Source organism: Podarcis cretensis (assembly GCF_951804945.1).
Source record: "Podarcis cretensis genome assembly, chromosome: 6".
NCBI lineage: Eukaryota > Metazoa > Chordata > Lepidosauria > Squamata > Lacertidae > Podarcis > Podarcis cretensis.
The window spans coordinates 57,126,549-57,141,920 of NC_137175.1; the positions used below are offsets into that span (position 1 = coordinate 57,126,549).

The 15,372-nt window shown below is 43.3% G+C and overlaps 1 long non-coding RNA gene across 4 annotated transcripts in view; it reads right to left on the bottom strand.

Moving 5' to 3' along the window:
* The window catches only part of LOC307218336, a 100,326-nt gene that overhangs the window by 73,688 nt on the left and 11,266 nt on the right, over positions 1 to 15,372 (bottom strand). For 2 of the 4 annotated variants that reach the window (XR_013839916.1, XR_013839917.1), the window contains exon 2: positions 1,906 to 2,003. This is a non-coding gene — a long non-coding RNA (uncharacterized lncRNA). Of the gene's footprint in view, positions 1 to 1,905; positions 2,004 to 5,737; positions 6,350 to 15,372 lie in introns of those variants that run through there. The other 2 variants (XR_013839918.1, XR_013839919.1) reach the window with 2 other exon arrangements.

A 15,372-nucleotide genomic window follows, 5' to 3' on the forward strand; every position in this document is an offset into this window, starting at 1 on the left:
TTCCAGCAGATGTCAAAGCGATAAACAACTACCTGACATTCAGAAGACATCTTAAGGCAGCCCTGTTCAGGGAAGTTTTTAACGTGTGATATTTTACTGTATTTTTGGTTTCTATGGAAGCCGCCCAGAGTGGCTGGGGAGGCCCAGCCAGATGGGCGGGGTATAAATAATAAATTATTATTATTATTATTATTATTATTATTATTATTATTATTATATAAGGATGGATTTGGCCCCGGGGTTTCTTCCTTGTGCAAAAGTCGTATGGCGCTAGAGCTTGTGCAAGTGGCCTCACAAAATTAGCTACCTATTTCTGGTTAGAGAAATTATGGAGTTGGAGTGGTATCGTTTCACCAGATTTATCCTGGGGAAGAAAAATTATCCAACAGTGTCTTAAAAGGTGATGCTCACCTTCAGCGGTGGCAATAGTGCAGCTTATTTCTTTTTTCCAAAGGGAGTGTTGGTAGTTGCTGCTGCTGAGCCTTTTCACTGGCACTGTCCACAATGCCCCAAAATGTAGCTGTTGTCTGCCCCTCCAGACTTTGGGGTATCATGTTAAAGGGGTCCGGAAAGAGTTGGGGTTCTTACTTGATGTATGTCATAAGACCCCCTCACCTTTGATTGATGTCTACAAGGTGTACATCCAGCAAGTGGGATGGTTGTCGATGGTCATACCCAATGCCTATGCCAAAACCTTTACACCTGTAATCAGTAAAGTTGTGGCCTGATTTGACCCAAAGTAATGTTGCTTAACCAGCTAACCTGCTTCTGGTGTAAATGGGCTGACTCATCAGCACAGGGAGAACAACGAAGCATACTACTACTATCACCAGGTGACTGCTGACCAATCATACTAGACAAGAACCACAGCTCCTGCCACTGCAGCTAGCCAGCCCAAAACACAGTGTGGTCTGTGCAGGTGATGATGGGCAGTCAGGCACACAATTTCTGCTGCAGCTAGCATCCCCAGGTAATTCAAGATAGGGGGTGTCGTCACACCAACAATAATGCTTCTTTTGCCACAGCAATCATGCTGTTAGTTTTGTTACCACCATATTGCTCTCTCCCCCCCCCCCTTTTCCTCTCTCCTTTCAAACAACTGGAAGAAGCCAGGGAAAGGGCAAAGCAGCGCAGTGGAAGAAAATGGAGGAAAGGATAGACCACACATTGCGCATCTTAGCTCGGAGTCTGAGCACAGCCCTGACCCCAAAATGTAGCTTGGAGAGGGAAGGGCAGGAGGCAGTGGGAAGGGCAGTGGCAGGTGGGCTGCTGCCACCACCTCTTCTGCTGCTGGCTGAGGAAAGCAACTTAGTTTGCCTCATTATGAAGCTGGTTCATTTCTGCATCCCCTTCATTTTGCACCTTTCATTTTAGATCAGCTGGACTCTTTTCTTCTCTTTATTTCTGCTCTTTTTAAAAGCAGTGCTCTTTTTACTCTTCTGCCTTTCTTCCACTCTCTTTTAGGAGGGTGTAGACAGCTTCTGTGCACAACATACAAATTGCTTCCAATGTTCTCATTTTGTTTCCTTTGGGTATGCTTGCTAACTTTTAGAGTGCAAAGATGCCTGCACCCATCACATCCTGTTCAGCCATTTTGAGATGCGATAGCCTCAAATGCCATTTCTGCACTTAGATGATTATCTTAATAGCCCTTGAAACATCATTATTTGTTAATGTGCACTTAAACAAAGGGCAGTCATAAACGTCCCATTGAAAGTGGGGGGAGGAATTGGCAGCAGTATTTAAGAATGCATTTAGTCCATTAGTGTACACCACATACATAAGAATAAAAAATGAAGGCTCTGGTATTTGTTTCTATCATTATACAGCAGTTTTGTATTTACTGCCAAACCTTGGTCTAATAACTCTGCACACTGAAAAATGAAAGCAACCTTTCTTACTTACAAGTGGCCTCTGAATACCATTTTGCTAGAATCCAAGTGGGGAGTGTGCATTCCACGAGGGTCGTTCATAAGGGCTTCACATCGGCAACTGGTTGGCCACTGTAAAAACAGGATGCTGGGTTAGATGGGCCATTGGACTCATATGTTGTGTATTTCCAAGAAAAGAAAAGAAAAGAAAAGAAAAGAAAAGAAAAGAAAAGAAAAGAAAAGAAAAGAAAAGAAAAGAAAAGAAAAGAAAAGAAAAAGGCTAAAGTTTTAAATTTTCAAAGGCCCTTATAGAAACTAGGGTTTATTCGCAATAGTTTCTCTATCTTGAAAACAGCATGTAGCCATACAAACTTCCTCTTTATAGCAGATTCACAATCCAGATCCTCCTCCTCCCCCCGTTGTGTTTTTTTGCCTGGTTTATTGCACTTTCCCCGATTCTAATAATTATCTTGAACAACGTACCTGCAAAATATGCCGGCTTGGTTTCAGAAAATAATGGCAGTGGCCGCTACCAGCAGATGCCCATGTCTTACTATCTTTTGTCCAAGTCTTTCTACAATTGCCTTCTCTGTAGTTATTCAGCCACAAGGGAGACAGCTTTTCAGTAGTGGTACCCCAGCTTTGCAAGCCCCTTCCTAATGACAAGGAAGGGGCTCACAATGGCAAGCCTAATGGCAAGCTCCTTGCCATTCCAAAGCATGTTTATTTATCTAGACGCTTTAAATTGTCTAAGCCAGGCATGTGGCCCTCCAAATTTTGTTGGACTACAAGTCCTGTCATCCTTGACCATGGGTTGTTTGGGCTGTAGCTGTTGAGAGCTGGGGTTCAGCAACTGAGGAACCACATTTCTCCCACCCCTGATCCAAGCTCCAGTTTACTTGATTTTTTTTTTAAAAAAAGAGTATCCTTGTAAAAAAAAATCCATACTACACTTAATGGGTTATATCCAGTCATGTTGCTCAGCTGACAAGAAGGCTTCTGTCAGCAGAAGAAGGATGGTAGCCACTGCCAGTGATTCCCTCTCCCGTTGCAACCCCCCCCCCATACCTCCCAGCCCTCTGCCAAAGATATAGGAGGGCTCAGAAGGGGAAACTGCCAGAAATTCCTTCCCCCTTTTGCTAAAAGAAGCTTTACTGTCAGCTGAATAATACTGTGAGACACAGCCCAGCTGGTATTCAACATGAACACTTGAGATCAAAAGTCAAATGTGTTAAATGTGGCCTGATTTAGGAGGAGCAAAAGATACTGAGATTTTGGAGATGTACCATCTGATCCCAAAACTCTTCAAGCAGTAAAGGGCCGTCTGACACCGCTGCCCTTTGGGAAGCACATCAGATGCAGTCCCCTACTCTGGTGGGGCTGCCAATGTTATTTGATTTTGTGAGAACATGCATATTATTGTGCACTGCTCTGAAATCTGAGCTGAACAATGGCTATGCAGATGTTTCAAATTGATAAATGCTATACCCTTTCTGAAGGGAAGCGGGTGGTGCTGTGGGTTAAACCACAGAGCCTAGGACTTGCTAATCAGAAGGTCAGTGGTTCGAATCCCCATGATGGGGTGAGCTCCCATTGCTTGGTCCCTGCTCCTGCCAACCTAGCAGTTCGAAAGCACATCAAAGTGCAAGTAGATAAATAGGTACCGCTCCGGAGGGAAGGTAAACAGCGTTTCCGTGCGCTGCTCTGGTTCGCCAGAAGCGGCTTAGTCATGCTGGCCACATGACCCGGAAGCTGCACGCCAGCTCCCTCGGCCAATAAAGCGAGATGAGCGCCGCAACCCCAGAGTTGGTCATGACTGGACCTAATGGTCAGGGGTTCATTTACCTTTTATACCCCTTCTGATAGCCAAGGGAGGCAGCCGGTGACAAACTGTGTCTGTTGCTCTCTGCCAGTGTCAGAAAGGCCTGACGCTGAAGGGAATCCTATCAGCCCCAGCTTGCATAGCCAGTGGTCAGGGATGAGGGGAGTTGGAGTCTGGAAGGCACCAGGCTCAACTCCCTGAGAACCAGCCAGGGGAAGACTAGTTCTTAACAGCATATCATGGGTGGGGATGAAGATAGCATTAACTAGGTAATTCTGTTCATACCCTCCAGTGCACTGAGCCTTATTTCCTACTTGCATTTGCAGCAAGAGCATTTGTTAGCTTTTGGTTTGCCCATTCTAGAAACACAATTAGCATAGGCTAAATATGATTTCTGATGCAACATATTGTTGTTGTCGTTATTCTTATCAGTGGGAGGCAGCCACATTAATACAATGGTAACTAATACCTGGTGCTTGGAAGGCAGTAAAATAAAAAGCTACAGAACATGCCAAGCAAATTATCCATTGCTGAACGGGGAAAGAAAATTTTCTTCCTGATTTCCACAGATGATCAACTTATGCCTTGAAGCATTAGACTTGATTACGCTAATCATTATTTTAGCTTACATAGCTACAAACTTTATTAGTGTTGCCCAGTGACTTTGCTACTTTGGGAATTTAATCAAACGGTTAGAGTAAATGGAGCTATTTGCTTTATCCCTAGAGGCATGCATATATATATATATATATATATATATATATATATATATATATATCCACTTCAAATATCATTGAAATAAATATTTGACACTATACCCCAGTGAATTTTAGGAGATTATTTATTTATTTATTTGTACTCCACATACTCTGGCTGTATCTTAGCCATTGCAATTTCCCAGGGGCTTCTTCTACAGTTTCAGTTGCTTTGGGGCATTTATAATACTGGATGCCAAACTCTGGTTTTTATAATATTTTGCCTTGCACCACAATAGATGTGCCATAGTATTGTTTTCTTCTCCACCCTGCCACTCGATATCCAGAGCTGAGCTGGATGTTGAGGTTTTAAGAGTTCCATATTTTAATTTGCTTTTAATAATTAATGTATATGTGGCTTTGCTTTTAAAATATTATTCTCCACCTATGCTTTTACAATCCTTGCTGAAGGCCTTTTGGTACAAGAGGGAAATGCTTTGGGATACTGATTTCTGTGTTTTAAATATATGCTGCTCACAGAGCTGGCCCAAGACATTTTGCTACCTGATGTGGAAAAGCAAATGTCACACACAAATCAGGTTGCATAATAATACCTAAGGCCAGCCAGGTTATTTAGGCACCTGAGGCAAAAAACCAAAAATGAAAAATGAAACAAATCTCCTGCTTCTTGGCAGAAAACAGAATAATGATGCATTAATAAGTTTTTGCTGCCCTTTCATGACACTCAGAATCATGCACCTGCCTCACTCTGTCTAATGGTAGAGCTGGCTCTGGCTACACATGTCTAAACTGTACAGCAAAATGCCTTCAGGAGGGGGAGTGTGTTAACATAGAACGGAATAAACCACCAATGGGAGATGTGTTGGTGCATTCATTGTTGGTTCAAGGGGGGCGAAATGGTATAAAATAAGAATTCCTGCACACTAAGATCCAGGTTTGGGCCATGCTCAAAGCAGATCCTTAAAGTAGACAATACTGACCTAGATGGAGCAATGGTCTGACTCTGCTGCTATGATTGAGCATCCCTAAAGCACTGTGCTTGCCAATGGCCAGCTTGCATGCCCAAAGGCTTCATCTCTTCAGCAGGAGGACCTGGAGTGAGGTTGATTCTTTGTAGGGTTAAGATCAGCACAGGCCAACACATGAGGCAACACAAACCCTCTCACAGCAGGACAAGATAGGCATTCACAAGCAACCTGCTCCACCTACATCACCACAAAAGGATTCAAAATCCAGATTAACACCAGTGACTTCATCATGTTGTCAAGCTTATTTGTGTAACAATTGGAAGAAAAGCTTTCCAATGTTCAGCACTGGAGCAATTACACCTTTGAGCCTCGCACCTTCAAGATCTTGTCCCTTCTCACTGGGCTCATATGCCATGTGGAGTAGTATGCATCTCCTTAGGGATGGTGACACACAGAAATTCAGCCTAGGCTTCACTCCCACAGAGACAGGAAGATCTGATGCTAGTAGCTGCTCAGGTTTCCAGCCATTAGACATCACAGAATCTAGGAAGGTCACCTGCTCTTTCTGGAGTTGTAGCACCATGTAAACATAATTTACTGGCACCTGTAAATATTCAGCTTCTTCAAGTACAGCTTTCCCTGTGAGATCTCCATGTCAGAGATAGTGCAGCAATGGTCCAGGTTGCATTTCTGTCTATTAAGTCACCAGCTGTGACTTGTTGGAGTCAAGGTACAACTGGCCTGGCAGAGGCAGAAAAGAAAGCTTTTGGGGTCCATGCAGAGCATCTGCCAGGTGCCACCTACACTCAGCCAGATCAGTTCCTGGGGGTGCTGACAAGAGAGGGAGGGGCAGGAATAGCAACTCCCTTGCAGTCATGAAGAAGAGGCGCTGCAACAGCAGCAGGAAGCAGAGGTAGACCTGGGGTCCACATTAAAAATAAAGGCACAGTCCCATTTGTTTTTCAGTTCCTCTCTCCTGTTGGCCCAGAAAAGGTTCATGTCTTTTAAAGGCTGTTCTTTCACAATACAGGAGCATGTCTATAATAATGAACAGTATTTTTGAGTAGCTTTTGAAGCCACTTTTGAAGAAATGGCTTTGTATTCCATTATCTTTTCACAATGGAGAGTAGTAGGCTTTTTTAACCTCCAGTTTCCAGACAAATCTGTCAGTTCCATGAGACCAATATATTCTTTCAGTGCAGCTGCTTGTTCCATGTTGAATTGATTCAAATGTTATCTGTCAGACCTTCCTCTGTATGAACCCCATTACTAGAAGCCCCGTCTTCAAGGAGATGTGCATAAACTGCTACTTCTCCTTCACTCCTCCCTGCCTCCCGCTGCTTGTTTTGCCTCCTTCCATCTCCCCCTCCATTCCTAACTTTTTCATTCCTCTAACTGTGGAGTATTTATTCTAAACAATTCACTTTTACTTGTGTGCCTCTGAATTGCAAACTGCACTGTTTGCCTGCTGCATGTTGTAATCTCCTTATTTGCACCCCTTCAGCTTGTGTAGATTTATTTCCTTGGCCAGGTCAACAAGGAGGTCAAACACTTGATAATTATCAACCTGAACTGAGGCTGCTTTGCTCAGGTTGATTAGTATGTTTCCAACCTCATAGGTAATCACTCTATCTTTGTCTTTGCTTGCCAATTCACACTGCCTTTCTGGCAAAACAAATCACTTCTTAGATCCAATTTAATTCCTTCTTGTTCTTTTGTCTTGATGACATAAACCATATATCCCTTATTACAAGAGTCTACAGGGCATTATCAAATGTCTATGTGTCCAAACACCATCCAGGATTCTGGAAGGAGAAAATGGAAGCTATATGAGAGAAAGCAAAAGGAAATAGATAATTCTAGCATTGGGAAATGACAGCAGGGGAAGTCTTCACAACAAATGCCCAATATCAAAGCCCTGCTAACAAAAACATAAAGAGCGCTTGCTTTTCACTGCCACAGGCAATTGCCCCAAACTCAAAAGTTGCAGGAACAGCAGAAGGCTGGATAACTGCTCTTATATTTGTATACATTATTATTATTATTATTAGATAGACTTGTTAGTAGCTTGTTAAACAAAAGTCTCCAGGTGATCTTGCATTTAAAATCATTGACGTAGATACATTATAAAATTGACACATTCATACAAAACTACATTCAATTCATAAAAAATACACAGAACACACACACTGTAGATCTGCAGTCCCTAGTAAACAAGTTTATGCTGTCATGACCTGCAATTTGGGGACCCTGCAGTACATGGCAGAGGACTTTGATGAGAATGAGGTTCAGGATCCTTCCGGGGAGTGGGGAGAGAACCACCAGTACCTCAGTTAGGGCCCTTCCAGCCAGATGCCACAGTCTTGCAACTATCCTCTGATTCAGAGGGTGAGTCTCCTGCAGCACCTCTGCCTTCCCAATTGCACACAAGCCAAAGATTCCCTGAAGGTTGCTCAGTCTAAAGTTTCTAAACGGCTCTCTAAAATGCTCTACAATCTTTAGATGGTGGCCTAAACTCAAGAGGCTGTGCCAAATTTTCATGGTTCCATTTGTCATACTAAAATTTGCAATTTCAGTTGGGTAGACTTCATCATCATCAGATCATTCAGCAAATTATCAAAAAAGGCCAGATCCTTCCCTCATCGCCAACTCCATTTCCAGTCAAGCTGCCCATGAGCTGCCAAAGCTGTTGCTGCTTCTGCCTCCATCTTTGGCAACAGTTCTGTAAATGGATCTCTGTGCCAAATCAGATGCCATGTAGCAAATGGGCTGACGTTGCACTGTGATGCATGAGATGGCGAAAGCCAACAAAATGCTTCATAGTAAATAGTATACTGTATGTCATCATGTACTGATGGGAGGCATGGCAAGGTCACTTGAACAAGCACAGGGCTTCATGATTCAAAACAGGTACACAAATGCCAAGGGGTGGGTGGGTGTGTCACAAATTGCCCTTAAATAAGTCATTTTTTGACATACAAAAATGTTTTTCCTCCTTTGTCAAAAGAATCTGAAAACGCATGAGTAATTTAGGCTTGGATTTGGACACTGTGCAAGGAGGGGGTAGAGACAGTGCAGATGGTGAAGTGGAAAATATATATAAATGCTCTTAAATTGTATTAGTAAGACAATATTATTTTTTCAAAAGTTCCAGCTAATGTTTCTTTTAAAAATCTACATTCAAGGGATATTCAGGGATGCAATCTATGGTATTTACGCAAATCTAATGTGCCATTGAATCTAATGCAGACTTCCATTTTGAAAACCTTGAAACCAAAAAAAGGATTTGCTGGTGAATGTAAATGTGCCATTGAATCTAATGCACACCCTAATTTTCACGATGCGATTTGGCCAAAAAAAGGTGTGCATTACGTTAGAGTAAATACGGTATTGCTATGTACGTCCCATGTCTCTGCACAGAGCAATCGCCATGGGGCTCAACTGAACCCTGTTGCCACTTTTTCCCAAGTCCTCATGTGACCCTCTTCTTCTGCTCAGTAAAGTTATGCAAGCTCCATCCAAGGGAAAGATGTGCAATACAAGAGGTGCACATAACCATCCATTCTCCACACTGTCTTGCTGATGCCTGTGCTCATGTGCACACATGGAGGCAAAGAGTAGGTATTTTGGATAAGGCAAATGAAAACAGAAATAGGAGCAGAAATTGCCAATGTTCATTTATTTATCCCTTGTTTGGAACAGAAATCATTGCAAGGAATATGATCAGTATTCACTAATGTTCTTGCTTTCCATCTGCAAACAATTTGTAATTGATTGCATCACCCCTTTTCCTTCCCATTCCTTTACACTGAGATGAACAGTGTGGAATAGAGTCATGCTGACATAATTTACATAATTAGTTATGTAAGTTAAGTAATTTTGACACAGAAGTTTTCAGCAGACGACGAACCGCAGTGGAGTGGAAACACCTCTGCATGTGACAAATACAAAAACTGATGTCTTCTTACTGATCTTTAGTGAGTGGGGGAAAGATCCATGAGGATCCATCTGTTTATAGGTGAGTAATCTGTGTGGGGAACTGTCATATCCTTTGTTTTCTCTAAATGGTCATGCTGTGATTATATCTTTTTAAAAAAAACAGCGCAAACACAATATTTTCATAAGAATTGATAATGAACTTCTCTTTTCTAATTACAAATCTAAGTGCATTACCTAAAGAGGAAAGTGCCTAGAAAGCATTCAATAATACTGGAAAAGGCAGACCAAAGTGAGAGAAAAGTTCCCAAAGGTACAAAATCACCATTTCTCCAGAGCCCTATCTCACAAGAAACAGCTTTCCAATTAGCTTACTCCAGACAAAATGGCTTCTTCATTCTCAGAATTTTGTTCAAAATCTGTCTCCCATCTCTATGTTGGCTTTGTCCTGAAAATCACAGTCAGTCTCCTACAATGAACATCTACTCTGAAATGCCATCTCAGCAAGGCACTACAATGGAAGAGTCTGCTATATGACTCTTCTTTTCTCACCAGTAATGTACATAATGTAACCTATGTATCTTGGCAACACAATGCTCTGCAGCAGAATGCTCTGCTCATTTGAAGATGTTGGTATAAATCCATGATGTGTTCTGGAATATAACAGGATATTGCTCTAGTGAAACTCCTCAGAGCAGTATCTCCCGTGATCTTCTGCCCGGACACTGAGGTCCAGTGCCGAGGGCCTTCTGGCAGTTCCCTCGCTGCAAGAAGCCAAGTTACAGGGAACCAGGCAGAGGGCCTTTTCGGGAGTGGCACCCGCCCTGTGGAACACCCTCCCACCAGATGTCAAAGAGAAAAATAACTACCAAACTTTTAGAAGACATCTTGTGATGGCCTGGGATTCGGACTCAGAGGCTGAACCTGAGGAATCCCAGCCTGCACAGGAGTCCCCGCCTCCAGAAGCAGCTGAGCTGGGGCTGGGGCTGGGGCCTGAGCCTGAAGGGTCCTCAACTGTGCTGGATCCTCAGGTGCAGGCACCAGCTGAGTCTGCTCTGACCCCTGAGGTGATGGAGGACCCATTGCCTGCAGGTGCTCTACTCTCAGCCCTATCAGGGGAAGAGGAGGTTGCCTCTGGGTCCGGTAACCCTCCAGCCTCTCCTGAGTTGCAGAGGCTCGGGGCAGAGAGGCGGAGGGAACTAAGTTCCTGCACGAGGAGTGCTTGCCTCCAGGTCAGGAGAGGTGAGTCACCTGTGGACTGGGGCCGCCCTATGCCTCAGGGCAGATAAAAGCCAGTCAGGCCCAGTCCCAGGTTCCTGCCAGCACCCTGTCCTGCTCTTCTGCCAGAGTTCCGGACCTTGCCTGGCTCCTTGCCTTGGACCCTGCTTCAGCCTTGACGGACAGCCTCCACACCACACCCTCGACCCCGGACTGGACACGGACCTCGCCGCACGGTAACCCCCCTGGGACCAGCACACATCTGAAGGCAGCCCTGTTTAGGGAAGCTTTTAATGTTTAATAGTTTATTTTAGTGTTTTGTTGGAAGCCACCCAGAGTGGCTGGGGAAACCCAGCCAGATGGGCAGGGTATAAATAATAAATAAATTATTTTTATTATTATTTTATTTTTTATTATATTATTATCTTCTAGAATAGGTATTTGAAACCTATAGCACTCCAGATGTTGTTGGATTCAATCATCCTTCTCCAGCATGCTCGGTGATGGGGGTTGGGAGTCCAACAACATCAGGATGGCCACAGGTTCCTGTTCTTTTGTTTCTTCCCCTGCCTTCTGCTGATGTTATGAGGTGTTGCAGGGTTGAGTGGTTAGCTCTTAGATGTCTTCTGCTGTCCCTGGAAGCTCAAACCAAATAGGAATAGAGCTCCAAAAAGGCCTAATAACAGGATAGATATTACATAATCTCATGTTGTGTGACTTGAAACTGAACATTGATTCTGGACCCATATAATAAGACACAAGGTGTGTACCGCAATAACTAGGGAAGTCTGTAAGTCTGTACTGGAACCATTGTTCAAAGGATGCCTGCCATTCTAGGAGAAGCACATGACTCTTGAGAGTCATGTGAGTCATGGGAGACAAGATGGCGGCGCAAGCACTTGCAGCGGCTCAGCACTCCGAAGACCGGTTTTCAGTGAGTTGTGTTTTATTTTTATCTGTGAACTTACTGCTGCTATGGACTGTGAACACTCAGGGACAAGTAATTTATAGTCGTCAAGAGCTCTTAAGTATCGGCAGAGAAGGCTGCAGCCAGGAGGTCTTAACCTACAACATTCCAGCTGAGCTTATCAGAGAGCCTCCATATCCTTGGGATACTCCCCTTGCTCTCCTGGCCAGAAAGAAAAGAAAACGGAGAGGGCGTAAGCAGAAGAGGGGCTGTAGGGCCGGACTACGAGTGAGGCTAAGTAAAAATCCTCACAAGCCTGCACTGCCAAGTCTCCTTGTATCAAATGTTAGATCTTTACCCAACAAGGTAGAGGAGTTGGAACTTATTACCTCTCGGCAGAAAAGTATCCGGGACTGTTGTGTTATGGTCCTTTTAGAGACGTGGCTGGATTCCTCCTTTCCACAGGGACTTTTGCAGCTAGAAGGACGCTCAGTAATTAGAGCAGATAGAACCGCCGAATCCGGGAAGAGTAGAGGAGGAGGAATCTGCGTTTATATAAATAACAACTGGAGCTCGGACATTAAAAAAATGGACACGCATTGTTCTCCTGACTTGGAGTACCTAGTGGTGAAGTGCCGCCCTTTTTATTTGCCACGTGAGTTTAATGTTGTCATAATAACAGCGGTGTATATACCTCCCGATGCAAACACTATTACAGCTATGGGTCACCTGCTAACTGCTATTAGCAAACAGCAGCGGGCCCACCCGGATGGAGCATTTGTGGTTGCTGGTGATTTCAATCGAGCCGATTTAAGGACTGTGCTTCCTAAGTTCCATCAGTATGTTGATTGTCCCACTAGGGGGGGAAATACCCTAGACCGAGTATATAGCAACATCATGCATGGATACAAGACCAAGCCCTTGCCCAATTTGGGACAGTCAGACCACATATCCTTACTTATGATACCATCATATAGACCTCTCGTACGCAGAACTAGACCATCAACTAGAGAGATACGAGTGTGGCCAGCAGGTGCACCCGAGCAACTTCAAGATTGCTTTCGGAACACTGAATGGTCACTTTTTGTGGAGAATAATGTGGACACATACGCTTCAATAGTACTGTTCTATGTCAAAAGCTGCATTGATGTCGTTACTACCACCAAACAAATACGGGTGTTTCCTAACAACAAGCCCTGGCTAAACAGGGATGTGTATCTTCTGCTAAAGGCAAGGAATGCTGCTTTTCACTCTGGCGATGCGCAACAGTATAGAGAAGCTAGAGCCAAACTGAAAAAGGGCATCAGGGATGCTAAAGCCATGTACTGCCGGAGGATCGAAAAGCATTTTGAGAGCTCCGACCCTCGTCGTGTATGGCAAGGCCTGCGACAAATTACAGGGCAAAATATTAAAAACGAACTGGCTAACAGCAGTGCGCACCTGGCTGATCAGCTGAATCAATTCTTCAGTCGTTTTGAGGTGGGAACTGGAACCACCGTCACTACAGCATTGGCTACCAGCACACCATCAGGAACTATTACTGATAAACAACCACTTTTATTACAGACCTCCGACGTACAACGTGCTTTTCGTAGCATTAATATTAGGAAGGCAGCTGGACCGGATGGAATTATGGGACAAGTTATTAGGGACTGTGCTGCAGAATTAGCTGGTGTATTTACGGACATTTTTAATCTATCCCTGTTGCAGGGTTCTGTCCCTACCTGCCTGAAGACATCGATTATAGTGCCAGTCCCTAAACAGTCAGTGGTGGTATCTCTCAATGACTACAGACCAATAGCCCTAACATCTGTCGTTATGAAATGCTTTGAGAGATTGGTGCTAGATTATATTAAGGCTGGTCTTCCATCCACTCTAGATCCGTTCCAGTTTGCATACAGAAGGAATAGATCTACTGATGATGCTATTTCCATCACTGTCCATACTGTACTGAGTCATCTAGAACGACAGGGAACCTACGCAAGGCTGTTGTTTGTGGACTACAGTTCTGCCTTTAATACAATTCTACCAGACAGGTTATTCCTTAAAATGACCAATTTGGGTATACATCAGAAGATCTGCTTGTGGGTAAGGAATTTCCTGACCGATAGGCCGCAGACAGTGAGAATGGGGCCTTACCACTCTTCTACTCTAGTATTAAGCACAGGAGCCCCTCAGGGGTGTGTGTTAAGCCCCTTCCTCTATTCCCTGTACACATTTGACTGCACCCCACTGTATAAGTCTAACAAAATCATCAAATTTGCGGATGATACAACAGTGGTGGGGCTCATTAGTGAGAATGATGAGGCTGCTTATAGGAAAGAAGTACAGGGGTTAATTCAATGGTGTAAAGAAAATAATCTTATGCTTAACACCAAAAAAACCAAAGAACTCATAATTGATTTTAGGCGAAAGAAAAGTGTATTTTTACCATTGCACATAAATGGCGAGGAGGTGGAAAGGGTTGGTAGTTTTAAATACCTGGGCACTTACATCGCTGAGGACCTCTCATGGACTGCAAATATTAATATGGTTGTGAGGAAGGTACAGGGGAGGTTGTATTTCCTGAGAATGCTCAGAGGATTGAATCTATCTCAGCACCTACTTCTGTCCTATTATCATAGTACCATTGAGAGTGTCCTAACCTATAGTATATTATCGTGGTATGGGAGCAGCTCTGGAATGGATAAAAAAGCCTTACAGAGAATAATTAAAATTGCCCAGAATGTTATTGGGCTCCAACTACCAACCCTGGATGAGATCTTCACGTCTCGCAGCTTGAAGAAGGCACACAATATCCTGAGAGATCCCACCCATCCTGCTCACAACCTCTTTGAACTGTTGCCTTCGGGCAGAAGATATAGGACAATGAAAACACGAACCACACGCCTTCTGAATAGTTTCTATCCAAGAGCTCTGATTGCACTAAACAATGATCTCAGGGCCAGTTGTAAGAAATAGCAAGCAGTGAGTAGTAAGGAATGAGATAGGTTTTAGGTTATGCTATGCTTCTAATAGGTTGTGTTATATTCTGGATTATGTATGTTTTAATAGATTATGTCTGAATAGGATGAGAGTGTTGGAGATACGTGCAAATGTGTATGTGAATCCGGTCTTGGGTGTTTGATTTTCGTTGTTGTGTATACTGTGTATATACGGACAATGACAATAAATTTATCTAATCTAATCATGTTCAACTTAGTTGCCCTATCATTCAAGCAGAGAACACCCCTTACAGTTTTCTGTGATACTGATATGGTTTACTTTCACTGGGAAGACAAAGGTGGAATCTACACACATAAAAAACACACTGTGAAAATGCTTTTTTAAAAAAACATTTTGAAAAATATATTGAATTTGCCATAGCTCACCATCATCACCTAGTGTCACTTTTGTATATTGCCCTTCACAACACACTTAAAACTTTTTATTTGAAGCTGTATAGCTGAGTCCTAAGTCTGTTTAGGGGGGGGGCTCTCAATTTATTCAGAGGACTGAATGACATTATTCTAAAAAGAAAGGCTGAACTGTTTCAGATTTCTATATTTTCCTCATTTTTGTTTTTGTTTTCTGTATTCAAAATTTTACCCCAGAACAATCTAATGTATTTGGGAATTATTAGTTTAGAACCCTGGTGGCTTCTGAGAGGTTCTGAGGCAGTGGTGCCCCCGTCACTACAGCAGCAGTGTGGTCACTGAGATGGGAATGTGGCAAGTTTCGGGGAAGCGTATAACTCAGGATCATCAAATGAAATAAATTAGCAGGAGATGAAGGATAAAAGGAAAGATTTCTTCACAAAACACATAATAAAAGTGTGGAATTTGGTACCAGAAGATGTGGTGACAGCAAGTAGCTGACATGGCTGCTCTGAGGTTTAGAAGGCGTATGCCGCTGAATACCAACTGCTAGGGAGCAATAGTATAAGAGATTGTCC